This window comes from Pelodiscus sinensis, chromosome 5 (genome assembly GCF_049634645.1).
Source record: "Pelodiscus sinensis isolate JC-2024 chromosome 5, ASM4963464v1, whole genome shotgun sequence".
In the NCBI taxonomy this organism is placed as follows: Eukaryota; Metazoa; Chordata; order Testudines; family Trionychidae; genus Pelodiscus; species Pelodiscus sinensis.
This window is the reverse complement of record NC_134715.1, coordinates 46,534,870-46,555,052: the sequence shown is the minus strand read 5'-3', so window position 1 is coordinate 46,555,052 and position 20,183 is coordinate 46,534,870. Positions and strand designations below refer to the sequence as shown.

Genomic DNA, 20,183 nt, shown 5'->3' with positions numbered 1-20,183 from the left:
CTTGTAGTAAAGATGAGAACTATATTATTTTGAAATAATGCCAGTTATTCCAAAATAATACTGCTATGTAGATGTACTCTGAGGCTACGTCTTCAGTGGCATGATTTTGCGCAAATACTTTTAACTCAAGAGTTTTTGCGTTAAAAGTATTTGCGCAAGACAGTGTCTATACTAGTCCGGGACTCATCATAAGAATTATGCGCTTTTGCGCAAAAGCGTGTTTACATTGGCGGGATGCTTTTGCGCAAAAGCAGAAGCCTGGAACCATTTTGGAGAGGGCAAAAGGGCACCAGCCCTTTCCGGGGGCGGGGGCTGGAGCTCCTTTGAGACACTTGCTTAAAGGCATCTCCCCTGACAGCCGTTTCTCTCCTGCTGCGAGCTATAGGACCTCTTGCAGGGACTGACAGCCATAGCAGTTCTATTTGTGGTTGCCCTCTGCCTTTTTGGACACCACTGCCTTGTGCCTTTCAGTGCCTTTGGCTGATTTTTGTAGCTCAGCTTGTTTCTTGAGCCATGGAGCCAGAGGTGGCCTTGTGCTGCGCTGGCCCCTTGTGGCCATTTTGGAGTGCCTGCAGCTGCTGCTTCAGGCTGCTGCAGTCCTCATCCAGGACCTCGAGGTGCATGTCGCTCTGGACTCCCTCACCAGGGAGGCCACGGTGTCCCTGTGCTATTCCCACCTCACCATGGAGAAGCTATTGTGGAGACTGGACACCAGTACAGACTGGTGGGACCAGCTGCTCCTGGGGCAATAGGACAACCAGCAATGGCTCCGGAGCTTTTTCATGTGAAAGCAAACATTCCTGGAGCTGTGTGCCTGGCTCACCCCTGCGCTCCAGAGAACCACCACCCAGCTGCGGTCACCCATCCCAGTGGACAAGAGAGTCGCCATCGCACTATGGAAGCTGGCCACCCCGGACAGCTACTGATCGGTGGCACACCAGTTCAGGGTGGGTAGATCGACCGTTGGTGCCGTCATGCAGGTAAGTCCCAGATGGAATGGGGGGGGAGGGTGCTGTACTCCATGCCCAGGGGCAGGCAAGACTCCAGGCTGGGTCATCCAGGGGTTTGGGCTGTCCCTCCCTTGCACAGGCCTGCTGGTGGGGGGGGGGGACGTGGGACAAGGGGGCCCTGGTGCATGTGTGTGTGTGTGAGGACAGCAGGCATCACGGGGGGGAGGGGGCAAGGGAGCACGCACACACCCTGCCTTATGTGATGTGTTCCCCTGTGTTTCTCTGCACCCTTCTGCAGGTCGTCCATGCCATCAATGATGTCCTGCTCCCGAGAGTCATCCGCCTGCGTGACGTGGAGGCTACGGTGGCCGGCTTCGCTGCCCTTGGGTTCCCCAACTGCGGGGGAGCCCTGGATGCAACCCACATCCCCGTCCATGCCCCGGAGCATCGAGCAACCCATTTTATAAACAGAAAGGGGTATTTCTCAATTGTACTCCAGGCCCTCATGAACCACTGTGGCCGCTTCTTGAACATTTATGCGGGCTGGTCTGGCAGGGCACATGACGCCCACATCTTATGCAACTCCGGCCTGTTTGGCAGGCTGGAGGTGGACACTTACTTCCCCCAGGGGGAATTTACTGTTGGGGACGTGCCCATGCCCACATGTGTTGTGGGGGAGGCGGCCTACCCCCTGCTGCCCTGGCTAATGTGGCCCTACACGGAGAAGCCGGACCACAACTGGGCCCGGTTCAACGACCGCCTCAATTGGACCCACAACCAAGTGGAGTGCGCCTTCGGGCATCTGAAAGTCCAGTTCCGTTGTTTTTCCTCACCCGTCTGGAGATGGGTGAGCAGAATGCCCCAGAGGTAGTAGCCATGTGCTGCGTGCTCCACAATCCTCCCGGCATGGATGGCAGGCGAGGGCCAGGCCTACGAACAGCCCTGCACAGCTGCCACCCGCCAGGCGCACCACGATGGGGTGTGCATCCGGGAGGCCCTGACAGAGATGTTCTCCCAGGCCCCATAGTAGGGTTGCCTCTTTCTCCCTTTACATCTCCCTCCTACCCCCTCCCCTTACCTTACCTCCCAATAAACAACAACACAGGTTTTTTTGGAAAACAACGTTTGAACTGTTTATTTACAATGGAGAGGGGGGATATGTAGGATGGGAGGGGGGAGGTTCTCAACTGGGAGGGAGAGGAGGCTCTTAACTGGGATGGGGGGAGCTACTGCTGGGAGGAGTGGCCCCTGCGACTGCTTCTGCGGGGGCGGATCTGCACATGGGGGTGAGGCCGCGTCGGGGCAGGCAGCATGGGGAGCTGGGCAGGAGGGGCAGGAGCAGGAGGGACCATTGCAGGAGCAGGAGGCATTGCTATGGGAGGGATGGCGGGTGCATGGGGCAAGGCCATGCCATAATGAATGGCATGGCCAATGCGTGGTGAGGGTGGATATGGCATCTGCCATGAGCATGCACTGGACCTAGAAGGGGCCCCAGGCCTCCTGGTGCCACTGCAGGTCCGCCTCCACCTGGCACATGATGGCTGCCTCCACCCGTTTGACGGCCTGCACGTGACACCGAAGGAGCTGGTCCTACTGCCGGATCTGCCGCCTTGATGGTTAGGCAGCTGGGGGTGCTGCTGCTGCCGCTGCCGCAGGGTTGGAGGGTCCCCCGCTTCTGATTGGTCCAGCTACAGGGAACAGAAGAAAGGATGGGTCAGTCAGGCAGCCCGGCCATTGTCCCCACATGCCATGCCCTCCACCCCAGAGCCCAGGTGACACCACAGTAGTTATCTCCCTCCCCCCGTGTTGTATGTTTGCATACAGGACCGCCCGTGGAGTAGGGTCCTCCTCCATGTATTGTAAACACCGGTCTGTGTCTGGCCCCTTGTGGGGTGGGAGGGCACTTGTGTTGTGTTAACCTGTGGAACTCTCTGCTGGTGGAGGCTGTGAGGCTTTGGGCAGGGTGGCAAGGACAGGGAGCAAGATGGTGTTTGACAGGGAGCAAGATGATTCCCCGCACAGTGCCTGGGAGCACATATGGCAGACGCGGTCTGGGCTCTCAGATACCCATCATGTAAGATGTCTCCTGGACAGAACCAGGAGAGTGACTGGGGAGTGTCCCATCCTTGCAGCAAACCTCAGGTAGACCTAGGGCCGGCCCGAGCACTTCCCCTCTCCCCCTTCCGCTAGCCCTCACACACGGTAGCCCTGCGACATGTGTGACCGCGGTGGGGACTTCCCTCAGGGGGCCAGCCAAGGCACCGGGAGCAGGCGAGGGGCTCAGTGGGGGCCATGCACACAGGGCTGTGATGCTGCGGTTTTCCCAGGAGCAGCTGGCTGTGCCTCACAGCCAGGCATAGAACAGTGTGCCGTTCTGTGTGCTGCACCCTTGCAGAGGTGCGGGCTCTGGCCTGAGCCCCTGGGGCCCTGGCTGGTTCCAGCCAGCATCCACCCTTCCCCTTTGGTCCTGCCGGATGTGTGTGAGCAGCACAGTCACCAGGCTGCACATGGCTGCACGTGCTGCATACTGCTAATGCTACACAATGTGCAGCTCACGCAGCCTGAGTGACGCGCTCTCCCCCTCCCCCCTCGGGGTGCCTGGCTCCCCCCCGCCCTTGTGAGTGCAAAGTGCAAGACTCACCGGTGGATCCTTCCCAGGCCTCCGAGGACTCACGGGACACATGGGGGCTGCCGGAGGGGTCCTCCGCCTGGAGGGTTGCGGTGTTGCCCTCATCCTCCGACCCACTGGCTGGCTCATCTTCCTCCCCCGCCTCGCTGGTCCTGGTGACGGGGCGGGGGGAGGGATGGTGCCTGCAGGTGTCCACAGGGACAGACGGTCCCTGGGGTGGTGCCTGGCCCAGGATGCGGTGGAGCTGCTGGCAGTGGGGGCAGCTGTCGGCTCCTGCCCCCTGGCCCTTGCTGGCCCGGACATAGCCTAGGCACAGCTCTTTCACCTTAGCCCAGACTTGCTCGAGGTTTCGGGCTGGATGTCCCTGGTGCGAAAGTGCCTGGGCCATGTGGTCGAAGATCTCCACATTGCGACGACAGGAGCGGGTGTTGTGGAGGGCCTTCTCCTCCTCCTCCCACAGGTCAAGTAGGGCCTCCAGCTCCCTCGTGGACCAGGATGGGGCCCTTTGTTCTCGGCCCCATGGGGCCTCCTGCACTGGGGGTGCGGGTGGCTCTTCCCCCCCCCCGGAGCTGCCATCTTGCTCTGGTGGCTTTTGCCATCCTGCTGGGATGGCAGGAACCGCGTGGCACAGCTCTGGGCAGTGGCAGCAAAAAAGGCTTCTGCCTCGTAGCCTCTGCAGGCTGCGTTTGCCTTTAAGGGGGCTTGGGTTACCAGGAAGTCCAGAGCTGCCTGCAGGTACAGAGGGTCCAAGTGGCCACTAGGGCTTTTTTCCGTTTCGACGGCTTTTGCGCAAAATGTCTTGGCTGCCTGTCTACACTGGCCTCTTGAGCAAGAACACTTGCACAAGAGGGCTTATTCCTGAGCGGGAGCGTCAGAATATTTGTGCAAGAAGCCCTGATTTCTTACATTAGAACGTCAGTGTTCTTGCGCAAAAACTCGCGAACAGTGTAGACAGGTGGCAAGATTTTGCACAAAAGCAGCCGCTTTTGCGCAAAAATCTTGCCAATGTAGACACAGCCTGAAAGAATATATCTGAATATATGTGCCAACTACAATTGTCCATTCTAGTAAATACAGAATAAGCAACCCACAGAGATATTCCTCTGTTTCTTAAAACATACACACATACTCCAGTTCAGACAAAAGTCAAAACCAATTGCAGACTAAAACCCAGGTACTACATTATGGGTTATGTGAAAAAAACATTTTTTTTGGTCTTATCCATACCTTTATGGCTCAGATCTCTATCTCTTTGTTCTGTCTGTATCTATCACAACAAACTACCACACAGATTGAACATTAGGGATACCGTGAGCAAGGACTGTGGGGCTGTGTAGGGAAATTTGAATACTCCCAGCCACTATGTGTTATGTCTGCCTGTCAATCACTGACAACCAGCTGCAAGGTCTAAGCCTTGAGACATGTGTAGGACAGCATTTCAGTGACAGAGATTGCACAGTAGTACTATTCTCCAGTGAGGATTCAAATCATGGAGAGCTGGGTTAATTGATGGAACTTCAAGATGTAACATCACAAAGGGGAAGGTTAGGGAACCTATGGGCCATTGCTTCCATGGGTGGCAGGCCCCATAGGCTGTGGGAAGCTGTGCCTCTGAAAACAGCCAGGTGCGGATCCACCCAGGTTCCCCGTACTCCTATTTACTGCCATGCAGCATGCAGTTCCTCTAGTCCCCCCTTCTCCAGTCAGAGCTGGGGGGTTCCAGAGGATTGCATGCCTCCTGCCTTCACCAGACCTCTGGGGCTATTCTGGGCCAGGGCTGGAGGCTGCAGTGAGGAGGGGGGGGGGGACCTATGTTCTTCAGCTGAGTGCTGTGTCAAATCATTGCATTTTTACATGTGTGTGGCCCACAATTGGTTTTTTCCCCTCTGTAGGTCAATGGCCCATGATAGAAAAAAAAAAGTTCCCCATCTTGGAATAGGATATAATAGACAAATAGGTAGCAACAGAAAAGCAACAATACAGCAGCAGAGGCATGGATGATGGTAGTAGAAGACAGTGATTCAGAGTGAATAGATGGAAACTATAAGCCAGTTGCATTGCTGGATGGCTCCCCCTGAATCTGGGGTGGGGAGGTGAACTCACATGAATGCACCTCTGAACTCTTCCAGGGACAGCAACTGTGATTAGGTACAGTGCAGGGAGAGGTGAGTGGCACATTAAAGGAATACTTTTTGTTGGATCGTAACCCCACAAAGTGAGAAACTGAGGGAAAGGACATTGCCTAATGTACTCTGGGGTGTTTCTCATCGTCATATGCTTTTGAATCACGGTTAGGATGTTTTCCCAAATTAATGCTGGGTTTATTTTCCCTTTCTATTAAAGTTTTCCTTGCTATGCACAGGCTCACTACTTGCAAGAAGGGAAATATTCCCTCTTTGAAGTGTGCTGAGGTAGTGTTTAATTTTTCCAGGTTATTGGATGGATGATCAGGGCAATTCTGTTTGGGTATGTCTACACTACCCCGCTATTTCGAAATAGCGGGGTAATGTAGGCATACCGCAATTGCAAATGAAGCCCTGGATTTGAATTTCCCGGGCTTCATTTGCATAAGCGGGGCGCAGCCATTTTTAAATCCCCGCTGGTTCGAACCCCGTGCCGCGCGGCTACACGCGGCACGAACTAGGTAGTTCGAACCAGGAAGCCTAGTTCGAACTACCTAGTTCGTGCCGCGTGTAGCCGCGCGGCACGGGGTTCGAACCAGCGGGGATTTAAAAATGGTGGTGCCCCGCTTATGCAAATGAAGCCCGGGAAATTCAAATCCCGGGCTTCATTTGCAATTGCGGTATGCCTACATTACCCTCCTATTTTGAAATAGGAGGGTAGTGAAGACATACCCTTATGTATTGTTAAAAGGAATCCCTAGATTTTTAATCTGCTGCTGATGATCACACCTGGCAGAAGGGTTACATAGTGCTAATTTTGATCTCTGATGGGATTTTCCAGGATTGACAGAAAACAAAACTTAATAATTGAAAGCTTTGCACATTTGATGTGGTAATTATTGAATAAACATGGAAGCTCATAATGTCATTTTTACTGTTATGCTTCTAAATTGAGTCACACTAAGATAAAGGCTTAAAAAAAGTAGACATTAAGTTTAAAAAGTCGGAATTCTTTGGACAGCCAAACTGAATGATACATGCTGTTTAGTATGTCTCATGATTACAGCAAAAATTAGAAATAAGGCACTTACTAGAATAATATTTCAGAAAGAGTTTTGACAATCAGAAATGATACTATAGAAATGAAATCAGTGAAGCAGAGAACAAAGTAGTAAGGCTCTGGAGTTTATTTTTCCTAATTTGTGAGAAATGAACTTTGCAAACAACTTAGTTTGACAGTAAAAGCATATTCAGACATCTCTTTGCAATTTGTTCTCCACATTCAGATGCAATTGTCTTTTATTTATGCAGACTACACTAGTATTATCATCTATCTATGTTATAGAGAATAATTCAGAGTACTTAAGACTTTTCCCTGAAAAGCTAACAGAAAAATGAGTCCCTATTAAATTATCTCCATAAATCTTACTAAGAGCATAGCAATCTTTCACCACGAATTTTACTGAGCCTCATTTCAGAAAGACTAATTTATAATCTCATCAGATATATGTGGACATGTATGACTGCCACACACTTTTTCTGATTTACTCATGTTTTGACTAGCAGGCTGTATAACATTCAAAACTTATACACAGGCATAACCTATGAATATCATGGCCCAGACTTTCAGAGGTATCCAGTTTTGCCAGCAACAAAATAATAGCAAACATACTTGTTTGCATATTCAAACATGTGATTTTGAATTAAAAAAACACACTTTCAGAAAGCAGTGAATGTGATTTTCAAAAATACTTAGCAGTATTATCCTAATTTGGTTCTTTTTACAATTCATTGCAGTTTTACCATTCACTGCAATAGGAGCCATCTGGCCAGTACTGAACACTTCAGAAAATTTCACCTCAGGTACTCAGCTAAATACTTTCACATAACATTGTTTTATTTGTACGTATAATAAGCAAGTAGGTTGGTGCAAACATACTAGTAAAAACTGGGTACCTTTTTAATAGACCAGTAAAAACTTGGCCCTACTCATTTAGCAGAAAGTCTGCCTTTTCCTGAAGAATACAAGAATGGCAAGAAAACATAACATTTCTACTTACATACAGAAGAAAGGGGTACTACCAGACTTTCTGAATGCCTCATTAAAAAATAATATCAGGTGTCTGAGTGGTAATGGGAAAAAGCAGTAAACAAATGTGAATGTAAGCTAAAATTCACTTATGCATGTGACTGTATATGACTTACATCCTACTTATGACATGGATAATATACCACTGATTTTACTGATCGTGAAAATAAACAGAATATTCCATATGGGTTTACACTTTCTTCATAATTATTCTCATTTCAGGAAGATTCAAAGTTAGAATATTGAGATCTGAAAACCTGATAGAATGGATTACTATTCTGCAGATCTAGATCGTAGTTCACCAACAGTGTCTGACACAGGAGCAGACAAAATACAGCCTGCAGCCCAATGGGACTCTCAAGCAGGCTCTCTGCCTGCTGCACTCGGCATTCCACTCAAAGTGGTTGGCTGTGGGAGCTGTGTGCCCCTGGGGAGGGCTTTGTGTGATGCCTTTGCCCCCAGCACAATCTCACAGCTCCCATTGACCAGCCCAGCCCATGGTAGCTGCCTGGGACATGCTTGCAGTGTAGGCAACACTTGACCCCTCCAAGGGCACAGTGCATAGAGACATGACCTCTGTAGCTGACTAATTTGAGCTGCATGCGGGGTGCTTGTCAAAGAGTTCCATTGGGCTGCTGGTCAGGAGCTGCCATGGACAAATGTTTCTGGCCAAAGCCTGCACCTAGCACCCGAGTTTCTCCCCCATATCACAACTCCCCTCTCCCTGACTTTCCTACATCCTCTCTCAAGATAATAATGCTCTCCTGCACCCATATCCTCTCTCAGACCCTATACCTCAATCCCCTACCCCAGGTCATAGCCCAAACCCACTGCATCTCCTCCTTAACCCTTGCCCCACATCACAATACTCTCCTTCACTCAAACTCCCTCCCAGATCTCATACTCCCTCTTATACCCCAATCCCCTAATCCAATTCCCCTTCTGCACCCAATCTCCATCCCAGACCTGCACCTCCTTCATTAGTATCATAGAAGAGAGTGGCCCTTGTTCACTTACCCAATTCTTGGAGTGGCTCTCTATCAAAAATTATTGCCCATTTATGGTCTGGGAGAAGGATAGGGAAAGTGCTCCTTGAAAACACGTTCCCCCCAAGAATCCCTAGTCAAAGAAACAAAAGGATAATGAAGGAGAAACCAACCATGACAGGCCTTGATGGCAAAATAAGGGGAAAGCCCCTCTTATTACTAAGAATAGAAGTGCATTCTCCATGCATAGAATAGGTATGACACTAACCTTGCTTATGGAAAACACAGCCTCAGTGACCCCCAACTTCCCAGAACTCTATAACATATTACAAGCATGTCTCGGTTCACCACTGAACTCAAAGAACTCCATCTGTTACAAAACCATAATTGCTGGCAGCACAGAGGCCTATGCATTTAAGTCACAGTAGAATGGCCAGTCAAGATTCCTCCACTCCAGCAGTCCATATGGGACACTAGGTGGCACTTGCTATTAGACAACCCGTACAGAGATTTTAACCCCATCTCTGCATGTTTACACTATGCTTGGATCCAACATTGCATGGACATTAGTATTTTGGCCTATGTGCCTTTAGAAGGTGCATTACTTGTGGGAACTTTAGACAGTTGCAAAAGAATCTTTGGATTCAGGAAGAGTCCTTAGGATACATTAAGGGAGATATTCAAGAAGAAACATTGAAATGTATTTTCCACGCTATGGAAAAACATGACAGTGAGCTCTACATCAACTCCCTGGCTGAAGGAACAGAGGACAGACTAAAACATAATCTACAGAGCCATCACACTCCTGGCTGGCAGCCATAAACTGCCTTCTAACAGCCCATCACAAAAGCAGATGGTTTTCCTTGCTCATCGATGGATGATGTCCTGGACAGATGGAGCACACATTATGAAATCACGTTTTACCACGTGCCTGCTGATGACTGGCCAGAGCTATGAAGCCTGGTAAAATACATGGCTGAAGACCCAAGGACAAACACTGATCACTGATCTTCCATCTCTTCAGAAAGAACAAAAGGCCATCCAAAAGTTAAGGAAAAAGCCTGATACAAGCTGCTCAAAAGGTGTCTCATAACTAGTAAGCACCAACCTATATACATTGTTTGTAAAAGTGTGAGTATCAAAGTACAGTGTAATGGAAAGGTAGCATCAAAATGTCTCTGTAGTAGGGCACAATATCACACATAGAGTGTGACAGTCACATACTTATTGCATAATTATCAGTCCCTGAAAAGATTTTCTCTCATAGTTTGCTTGGTAGGATGCAGCCATCATCATGTAGAGTCATCAGGTTTTACTGCTGGACAATTCATGATATCCTTACAGCTTCTAGTTGAATGAACTGATAAAATTAACACCCTGCTTTATGCAGCATCTCTCACCACCAGAGTAGCTTTTGATTCAGTTAACAGGTCAGTATTTCAGCTGACCTGTTTGGAGTTGGCTTTCCAGATGTTTCTGTTAAATTTGGAATGTGAACTTCACATTGGTACTTGTGCCAGAACGTGTGTTGGTTCACAGCTTTTGACCCAGCACTACTATGTCACTACCTGGTTATTAGGACCCAGCACTACACATGGTAGCATCAAAATAATTTCAGCCCCTGACCTCCAAGATACCACTTGCACTATAATGTTGCAAGTCTCATAGCAGAAAAGTTAAAATTCACTTCCTCGGATCCTTGTCACCAGAATCCCTGGTGCAAGTGAGGTTCAGTATTAGAACATTGAAAAATTTATCTACCTAGGATGCAAGCACAGTTCATATGGTCACTTCAAACTGGGCATACTTTGATATATAAGTTTTGCCACCTCCTCTATTAAGTCCATGTTTTGCTTATGGATTCAAAAATGTCTTTGTGATGAGACAATGTTCTGGATTTATGAAACCTTTACATTTCCTGTATTGCTTTACAGTTCATAATCCTGTATTCTCTCACAAGAGAGACCTGAAGCAGTTAAAGGCATTTCATATGCACCATCCATGCCAAATCCTGACAAAGTGGGTCATCTTTGTGCCAAATTTCACATCTTTTACAGAGATTAGGCCTTCATTCAATTGCTCATTATATTCTACAGTAATGTTATACATTCTTATGCCATGCTTCCTGGAAGGACAAAATCATTCACCCCACTCTGCTAGCAAACTTTCTATATAGGGCAAAAGGGTGCATGTCCTAACCCTTCCTGGTGCCACTCACAGAACTGAGGAGCTGCCCCAGAGATTCATATACAGGCACTCCCCCGGTTACATACAAGCTCTGCCTCGGGCTTCCTGTAGTCAGACGCTGGTCAGTTTCAGCAGAGGCTGACTTGGGGACGCCTGGGGCAGAGCAGCTGGGGTGCTGCTGGGTTGGTCCAGTAGCGCCGCACCTCGGCGCTGTGGGACCAACCCAGCAGCCCCCCAGCTGCTCTACCCCAGGCATCGGCGAGAAAAGCCTGGTCTGCTGGGGGGAGAGGGCGCACTAGCTGCGCCCCCCCCCCCAGCAGACCAGGGAGACGCGGAGCGGCTTTTCTCGCCGCGGAGGACATCTCCCTGGTCTGCTGGGGTGGGGGACGCTAGCTCCGTGTCTCCCTGGTCTGCTGGGGAAAGCATCCCCCGTGCCACTGGAGGCGGCGACAGTGGGGGAGGCACCCCACACTAGCGGCCCCCTCCCCCGTTCGTATCTAGGGGTCCGACTTAAGTCAGACTGCTGTAACCCGGGGACTGCCTGTACTTGCAGAATTGAGCTGAATCTGGGGATCTTCATTACATGGTGCCTGTGGAATGCCATTTACTATGGTTATTCTTCTGGCACAATTCAATTAAAACTGACAGGGTTTCCATATTAACAGTACATTTACATTACAAAGACTGTAGCAGCATAGCTGCAGCTGCACTCCTAGGCTGTGTCCAGACTCAGGGGTTTTTTCGAAAAAAGTAGCCTTTTTTCGAAAAAACTTCCCCTGCGTCCAGACTCAAGACGCGTTCTTTCAAAATTAAATCGAAAGAACGCGGCTTTTCTTTCGATGGCGGTAAACCTCATTTCACGAGGAAGAACGGCTTCTTTCGAAAGTTCCTCTTTCGAAAGAAGGCGTTCTTCAATGTAAATAGGGCTTCTTCGAAAGAGAGCAGCCAGACTCACTGGATGCTTTCTTTCGAAAAAGCAAGCCGCTTTTTCGAAAGTTCAACGTGCAGTCTAGACGCTCTCTTTCGAAAGAGACTCTTTCGAAAGTATCTTTCGAAAGAGCCTCTTTCGAAAGAGGCTTGCAGTCTAGACATAGCCCTAGGGTATGTCTAGACTACATGGCTCCGTCAACAGAGCCATGTAAACTAGTTTACCCGGCATAGGCAAAGAAGCGGGGATTTAAATAATCCCCGCTTCATTAAAATAAACATGGTCACCGCGCTGTGCCGATGATCAACTGATCCGGCATAGCACGGCAGTCTCAACATGGATCTGTTGGCTGGTGAAGCCTTTGCCAGACGATCTTGTAAACCTCATTTTACAAAGCATAAGGGATCAGCTGACAAAGGCTTTCTTGTCGCCCAATCCCTGTCTTGACAGCCACTTTTTGCCGACAAACTGCTGACTTGGAAAAACACGGTGGCCATTTTTATTCAAATGAAGCGCGGGAGATTTAAATCCCCACTTCATTTGCAATGTCAGTATGTCTAATTTACATCCCTCTGGTGACAGAGGGATATAGTCTAGACATACCCTAAGAGTGCAGAGTGGATGCATAGCATCCATCCCCCTTGCAAAATATATAAAGTTGTGACTGGACACTAAAAAACATGCTTTTTCTCTGTCGTTCATTCTGCTATATGTCCTGATCAACCAATCTCTTGAGCCTGTTAGTCTCCCTATGGTCAAAATTTTATCACTAATGTTCTCATATGGAATCCTGGCTTTCATAGAAGCTAGCACCCCCCACAACTCATTAATCCTGGGGCATTTTATACTATCCAAACATGAGCAATACTCAACAGTTTTTGAATCAGCCCTTAAATAATGTTTAGATAACTCAATAAGGTACATGCTGTTCTCTGAAATGGAAAATGTGAAAGATTTAAAAAATAGCATCTTGTTCCTTCCTTTTAAAATAGAAAATGTTTCTTTTTTTTCTTTTTATATATACTCAGATGCCCCATGACCCCATTAAAAAACCATGATTTTAGAGGAGAGGTAAAGAAAGAGTCTGAAATATTACAGAGCTTTTAGATCTTATTATCTCAGAATGTGGCTCAATAAGCTAGCCTGCTTTTTAACTAAATATCTTTGTAAACTTGTCTAAACATTCTTTTTGGTGCTATCAGAAGCTAGTTACAAATTGCATGGAATTCTAAAAGAAAATATGCCATTTTTGAATGGATTGAAAAAAAGATAAAAAGAGCAAAAAAAAGATTAAAGAAAAGCAAACACATCTTGACATTATTTTAACACTGCATAACAACAATAGACGATAGTCTTAAATATGGTTAAACAAATACAAATAGGAATGTTTATACAACACTTTCAAAAACCAAGTAGGAACTACTATTGGATTTTGAATCTGATGTAATTTTTCCATGTTTTTTTAATTCCTCAGAAGTTTCAAGATGTAATTTTACTGGAGAATATCTTCCGAAGGCTCTTTGTAGGACAACAGAGCCATTAATAATGCTTGTTATTGCATATGATATGATTTACGTTCAAGTCTAATGGCTTACAATCCATTTATTTTTTTTGGCAGTATGAGCAAATTAGCTCTGTTTTCCTGGCACAATTAGTTGCAGGTCCTTCATTTTCATTCTGCTGAAGACTGAAGGACAAATCTGTGATAACAGAATCAAGCACTTGGGTAGTCAGCTAAGATTTTTGTCTAGGAGCAATTTATCATGTAAATGGTGTCTGCTTTGTTTTATGGAAATTTGAAAACAGCTTTCTGCATGATTGAAGCCTTTGCCAATGAGAGGCCCTTCAAAATGTGACAAATGTGTCTTATCTCTGGGAGATGCTAAAAAGACTCAAATGATAAAACTATATATACACTTCCTATTTTTGTCAAAAGCATACACATATACAGCATCTTGGGGATTTAATATGCATAACAGAAACACAAAACTTTCTGCATGTTGACAGAAAACAATTCAATTTGGGAGACTTCAGCAAAGACTTGTTTTTCAAATCTTAAATATTAGTAATATTTATCATGATAAGTAAATGCAAAATTGGATACAATATTTAATTATGTTTATAAGTAACGTGACAGTGGTTTCTGAATGGGGAAAATATGTAAGGGTATGTCTACACTACCCCGCTAGTTCGAACTAGCGGGGTAATGTAGGCATACCGCACTTGCAAATGAAGCCCGGGATTTGAATTTCCCGGGCTTCATTTGCATAAGCAGGGAGCCGCCATTTTTAAAACCCCGCTGGTTCGAACCCCGTGCAGCGCGGCTACACGGGGCTCGAATTAGGTAGTTTGGACTAGGATTCCTATTCCGAACTACCGGTACACCTCGTGGAATCCTAGTCCGAACTACCTAGTTCGAGCCCCGTGTAGCCGCGCTGCACGGGGTTCGAACCAGCGGGGTTTTAAAAATGGCGGCTCCCCGCTTATGCAAATGAAGCCCGGGAAATTCAAATCCCGGGCTTCATTTGCAAGTGCGGTATGCCTACATTACCCTTCTAGTTCGAACTAGGAGGGTAGTGTAGACATACCCTAAGATACAGCATGGGTTCTTAAATCCTTTCATCATGTGGCTATATAAAGATTGCCACATAGATCCTTCTCCCTTTCAAGACTACTGAGCTCATCTTTCCCATCTTCAGTCATCTCAAGTTTCCCACCCACCCCCCTCACCTTGTGGTTACCACACCAACTATGTACATTAAAAAGTTATATTAGAAAAGTACTAAAGATTTAGTACCTGAAATCAAAGAAAAAATGTGTCCTCGGAACTCTCTGTGAGTAACTGCAATTTATAGCTTGTTCAACTTCACCCATAGTATCACCAGAAATATGACATCCACTTCTAGTTTTGCATATCTGTTTTCACAGAATCATAGAATCCTTGGGCTAAAAGGGACCTCAGGAGGTCATTGAGTCCAGCCCCCTCCCAAAGCAGGACCAATCCCAATTAAATCAACCCAGCCAGGGCTTTGTGAAGCTGAGACTTAAAAACCTCTAGGGATGGAGATTCCACCACCTCCCTAGGTAACCCATTCCAGTGCTTCAACACCCTCCTAGTGAAATATTTTTTCCTAATATCCAGCCTAGACCTCCTGCACTGTAACTTGAGCCCATTGCTCCTTGTTCTGCCATCTGTCACCACTGAGAACAGCCTTTCTCCATCCTCTTTGGAACCTCCCTTCAGGAAGTTGAATGCTGCTATGAAATCCTCCCTCACTCTTCTCTTCTGCAGACTAAATAAGCCCAAATCCCTCAGCTTCTCCTCATAGGTCATGTGCTCCAGCACTCTAATCATTTTGGTTGTCCTCCGCTGGACCCTCTCCAATGTGTCAACATTCTTTCTGTAGTGAGGGCCCCAGAATTGGACACAGTACTCCTGTTGTGGTCTCACCAGTGCCAAATAAAGGGGAATAACAATTTATAATCTGCTGGCAGTGCTCCTCCTAATGCACCCTAATATGCCATTAGCCTTCTTGGCTACAAGGGCACACTGTTGACTCATATCCAGCCTCTCATCCACAGTAATCCCCAGGTTATTTTCTGCTTAACTGCTACTTAGCCAGTCGGTCCCCAGCCTATAACAATGCTTGGGATGCAAGACTCTATACTTCTCCTTGCTGAACCTCATCAGATTTCTTTTTGCCCAATTTTCTAATTTGTCTAGGTCACTCTAAACCATACCCCTGCCTTCCAATGTATGTACCTCTCCCCCTAGCTTAGTGTAACCCGCAAACTTGCTGAGGGTGCAATCCATTCCCTCATCCTGGTCATTAATAAAGATGTTGAACAAAATTGGCCCTAGAACCGATCCTTGGGGCACTCCACTTGAAACCAACCGCCAACCAAACATCAAGTCATTGATCGCTACCCATGGGGCCCGACAATCTAGCTTTCTATCTACCTTACAGTCCATTTATCCAATCCATACTTTCTTAACTTGCTGGCAAAAATGTTGTGGAAGACCGTATCAAAAGCTTTGCTAAAGTCAAGGTACATCACATCCATAGATTTCCCCATGTCTACAGAGCCAGTTACTTCATCATAGAAGCTAATTAGATTGGTCAGGCGTAATTTGACTTTGGTGAATCCATGTTGACTATTCCTGTTTACAAGTACCTAATGTGGTGTTACAAGGAGGGAGAAAATTTGCTCTCCTTGACCCCTGACAATAGGACAAGAAGGAATAGGCTTAAATTGAAGCAAGGGAAGTTTAGGTTGGGCATTAAGGTTGTCCACTAGGAAAAACTTCCTAACTATCAAGGTTATTAAACACTGGAATAAACTGCCTAGGGAGGGTGTAGAATCTCCATCACTGTAGCAGGTTAGATAGACATCTCTCAGGGATGATCTAGATGGTGCTTGGTTCTGCCATGAGTGCAGGGGATTGGACTTGATGACCTCTCAAGGTTCCTTCCAATTCTAGTATTCTATGATTCTACGTCTTGTTATTTAGGACAATGAAACTCTGCCTTTACAAAGACATCAAGTAATTCAGAGAGACTAATTAGTTTAGGGTTCCCCCCCCTTAAATGTCTCTCTATAATCGCTTTACTTGCAGAGATAGCCTTCAAACTGAACATATTGCTGGGGAAGTATATCAGCAACTTTCATAGCTCCCACCACTCAATCAGAAAGAAGACACATACCATCCTGATCAGCTTAACCCTAATTTCTTCACTCCTACCAGGCATTAGCAGAAAAAGTTCCTAACAATTATTTTCTATAAAATTGTGAAGACCAGGACTTTAGCAGTTCAAAAAAACTAGATAAATTCACAGAAGATAGATCCATCAATGCTTATTAGTTTGTCAGAGGCTGCAAATGGGTGGTGGGGTCTTAGTGCTATACACACCTTAGATTAAGATCCCACTTCTGGTTTCCTATTACAGGCCATAAACAAATATTATGGGGGGGGGCTCCTAAAGAATTCAAACAAAAAACTCCATATGGATAACCTAGAGTTAGTGTTGAAAGTACATTTTTAAGGATAAAAGGCCAGATTTAACATATTTAAGCACCTAATATTGCAGATAGACACAATTTAAAATCATACCTAATGCCGATACATTGAACTTTCATGGAAGTTAAGCAAATACATATTTTATGTAATCCTATCTGCACCTTTAAGTGCCTTTAAAAATCTGGCTCAAGATTCCTTAAATGTAGTAGCTACTATAAACAAATATTAAAAACTTGGGGATTTCCAAGTTAATATTAGAAGTTATGGTAACATTTTTCCAGGGAATTGCACAGGCTGGACTTTGTCTTGTATTCCTTTTGTTGTAGCTTAACTTCCATTAGAATGAACTGCCCATACCATAGAGATCAAAATTTTTCCATCTGAAATATGTATGTTTTTCTTGTTTTTTGTACTTTTCAATATTAAATACATATTTGAAACAGAAAAAGAACCAAAGATAAAGAAAAAAAAGCAAGAAAACTTTCTATTTTATGCATGATATTATGATGAACTATGATACATGTAACATTCTAATCAGGTCAATTAATTTAACCATTAAAGGTTCTAGTCAGTGAATCACATTTTTTCCAAACCAAATTGTAATTTTGAAACATTTATGGCTCATAAATGCATAGCCTATGTGCTAACCCATTTTTACTGTCTTTCTATACACACATTATCTCAGTGTTAAACTTTATTTTAAAAGCCATTATATTTTCCTTGCTTCCAATACCTTCAAGTTTGATAAAACCTAATGAGCTCAGAGCAGTCAGATTGAAGAGTGCATTTCTGACATAAGCAATCTAGTTTAATAGAAGGCACTTTTATTACTAACTTTGCATTCGCTTTCTGTGCAAGAAAAGAATGTAATTTTAATTTGAGGGGACATGCATTTCAATGGCACTCTCAAAAGCTTCACCAAATCTCCATCTGCCTGATAAATCTGGTCAAAAGGTTTCAAATGATGAGGTCTCAGTACAACAATAAACTTTCCCTGGTTTACATATAAGACACAAAAATATTCTCTCTGTCTCCCTTGACTTTGCAGCTGAGATTTGATTTCTCCCTTGGGGTTAATATGAATGAAGAGAAGATTGGGTGATAAGTTATGAGTCATCAGTGACAGGATTTCTAGCTAGAAATGAAAATAATGGTGGACACAGACTGCTCAGGTAATTTAGTGTTTATGCCCGGAGCTTTATTCTGATCATCCTTCATCAGTCTGATGGCATCTTCAGATAAACCTTCTTAGTAAACCATTTCCATAATTTTAGACCCTGCCTGCACTTAGAAGAGCCATTTCGCCAAGTGAAATATTTTTTATTAACATGTATAATTTTTTCTGGAAAAATTCCAAGGGTATGTCTACACTACCCCGCTAGTTCGAACTAGCGGGGTAATGTATGCATACCGCACTTGCTAATGAAGCCCGGGATTTGAATTTCCCGGGCTTCATTAGCATAAGCGGGGAGCCGCCATTTTTAAATCCCCGCTGCTTCGAACCCCGTGTAGCGCGGCTACACGGGGCTCGAACTAGGTAGTTCGGACTAGGGTCCTATTCCGAACTACCGGTACTCCTCGTGAAACGAGGTGTACCGGTAGTTCGGAATAGGCACCCTAGTCCGAACTACCTAGTTCGAGCCCCGTGTAGCCGCGCTACACGGGGTTCGAAGCAGCGGGGATTTAAAAATGGCGGCTCCCCGCTTATGCTAATGAAGCCCGGGAAATTCAAATCCCGGGCTTCATTAGCAAGTGCGGTATGCATACATTACCCTCCTAGTTCGAACTAGGAGGGTAGTGTAGACATACCCCAGGATGTAACAAAAGAAAATGCTTTAGAGTCATTTAGCTGTAAAATGTACCCTAAGTTCTATAGAGAAAATATATAAAATATATACAATCAAGGCAGATAGCTGCAGCATACTACAGCACATAAATTCTGTTTTAAGTTCAAAAGGAAATCAGAGTTAATTAAAGCAGTAGAACAAAACAAAATGTTTATCAAAAAATATAAACAATCAAAATCTGTTTTTATTTTTCCTGCATCTAGCTTTATCCTGAACATTACTTACCTGATGGAAGCTCCGGGGGGAAATGTGTATACATATTAGTTGAAATTTGATATACCAAATGCTATAGCAACCACACTTACTTGAAATGCTTTGCTGTTCTTTACATGAGGAGATAAACTTGCAGAAGCTGCCAGGAGCAAAATATAAATGAACATTAAATACTCCCAGACTTTAAAACATTAAAACACAACCCTAAAAAACTGATCTATTAAAATGGAAACATAACCTGGTGTTTCTACGGTCTCATGTTTCAAAAACATTTAAAAGCCACAGACTTCTTTTTAGAGAGAAAACTCTAAACAAATATTCAAATGACATAAATTGATAAAAATATATATTGCAAGACTATAGCATTTACTCATCAAAATATTCTTAGTTTATTTCAAGAATCTGCTGTTCAAGAAACAGCAATATATATGATAGAAAATAAACTATACTTCTTACTTCAAAATCTAGTTCTCTGTGCATGGGTATATGAAGTGTGTTATAGAGTGTTTCTTAATTCTTGTTGAACCTTTCTAATCTGGCACACTAATGACCTAACTAGAGCTAAACCAGATAATTTGCAGATCCTTGGGAGGTCAATATTGTAATGGTGAGTGGGTCTCTATTTTTATTTCATTACGGTGAATAAATGAATACAATAGATAGATCGAGACACTTGCAATGTTACTTAATAATATATAACTGTACTGATATACCCTGTGTGAATCTAGCCAAGGCTTATCAGCTCTCTTCAAGGCAAAGTGTTAGTTACACAATTTTACTGTATTAAAAATATGCTTACATTTAGCAGCATCACCAGCATGTCCATTGCTTGTTGGTCTCTTAGAAGACATTTAGAAGTGATTTAGAGCTAAACAACAGCACACAACAATGAGAGCCAGGACACATGGCTGTAAACAAACTTTAAGAATGTAGGAAATTTGGCCACGCCCACAATAAATGGACAAATAACTAACTAAAATCATGTTTCACTGCGGATGTTACCAGACCAGAAAGTGCTGGACTAGAGAGGTTCAACTGCAGGACAGAGAACCATATTACTCAAATCTATGAAACTACAAGTGAATTATTCAGGTATATGAAAATGGGAGCTTTTTAGAAATCTTTATGTCATCCCGTATTGTTATGTATTTTGCAAATGCCACATATGTTATTGAAAAGCTGGTTTAGAAATTTCAAGAGCTTTTAGAAAA

At 45.1% G+C, this 20,183-nt stretch overlaps 1 long non-coding RNA gene across 1 annotated transcript; it reads right to left on the bottom strand.

The window, feature by feature from the left end:
- Positions 1–2,128: 2,128 nt before the first annotated feature.
- Positions 2,129–19,865, bottom strand: LOC142829424 (uncharacterized). Its single transcript, XR_012903825.1, has 3 exons — positions 19,772–19,865; positions 19,065–19,111; positions 2,129–2,638 (listed from the first exon to the last, which is right to left on the bottom strand). It is a non-coding gene; the product is annotated as an uncharacterized LOC142829424 (long non-coding RNA).
- Positions 19,866–20,183: the final 318 nt, after the last annotated feature.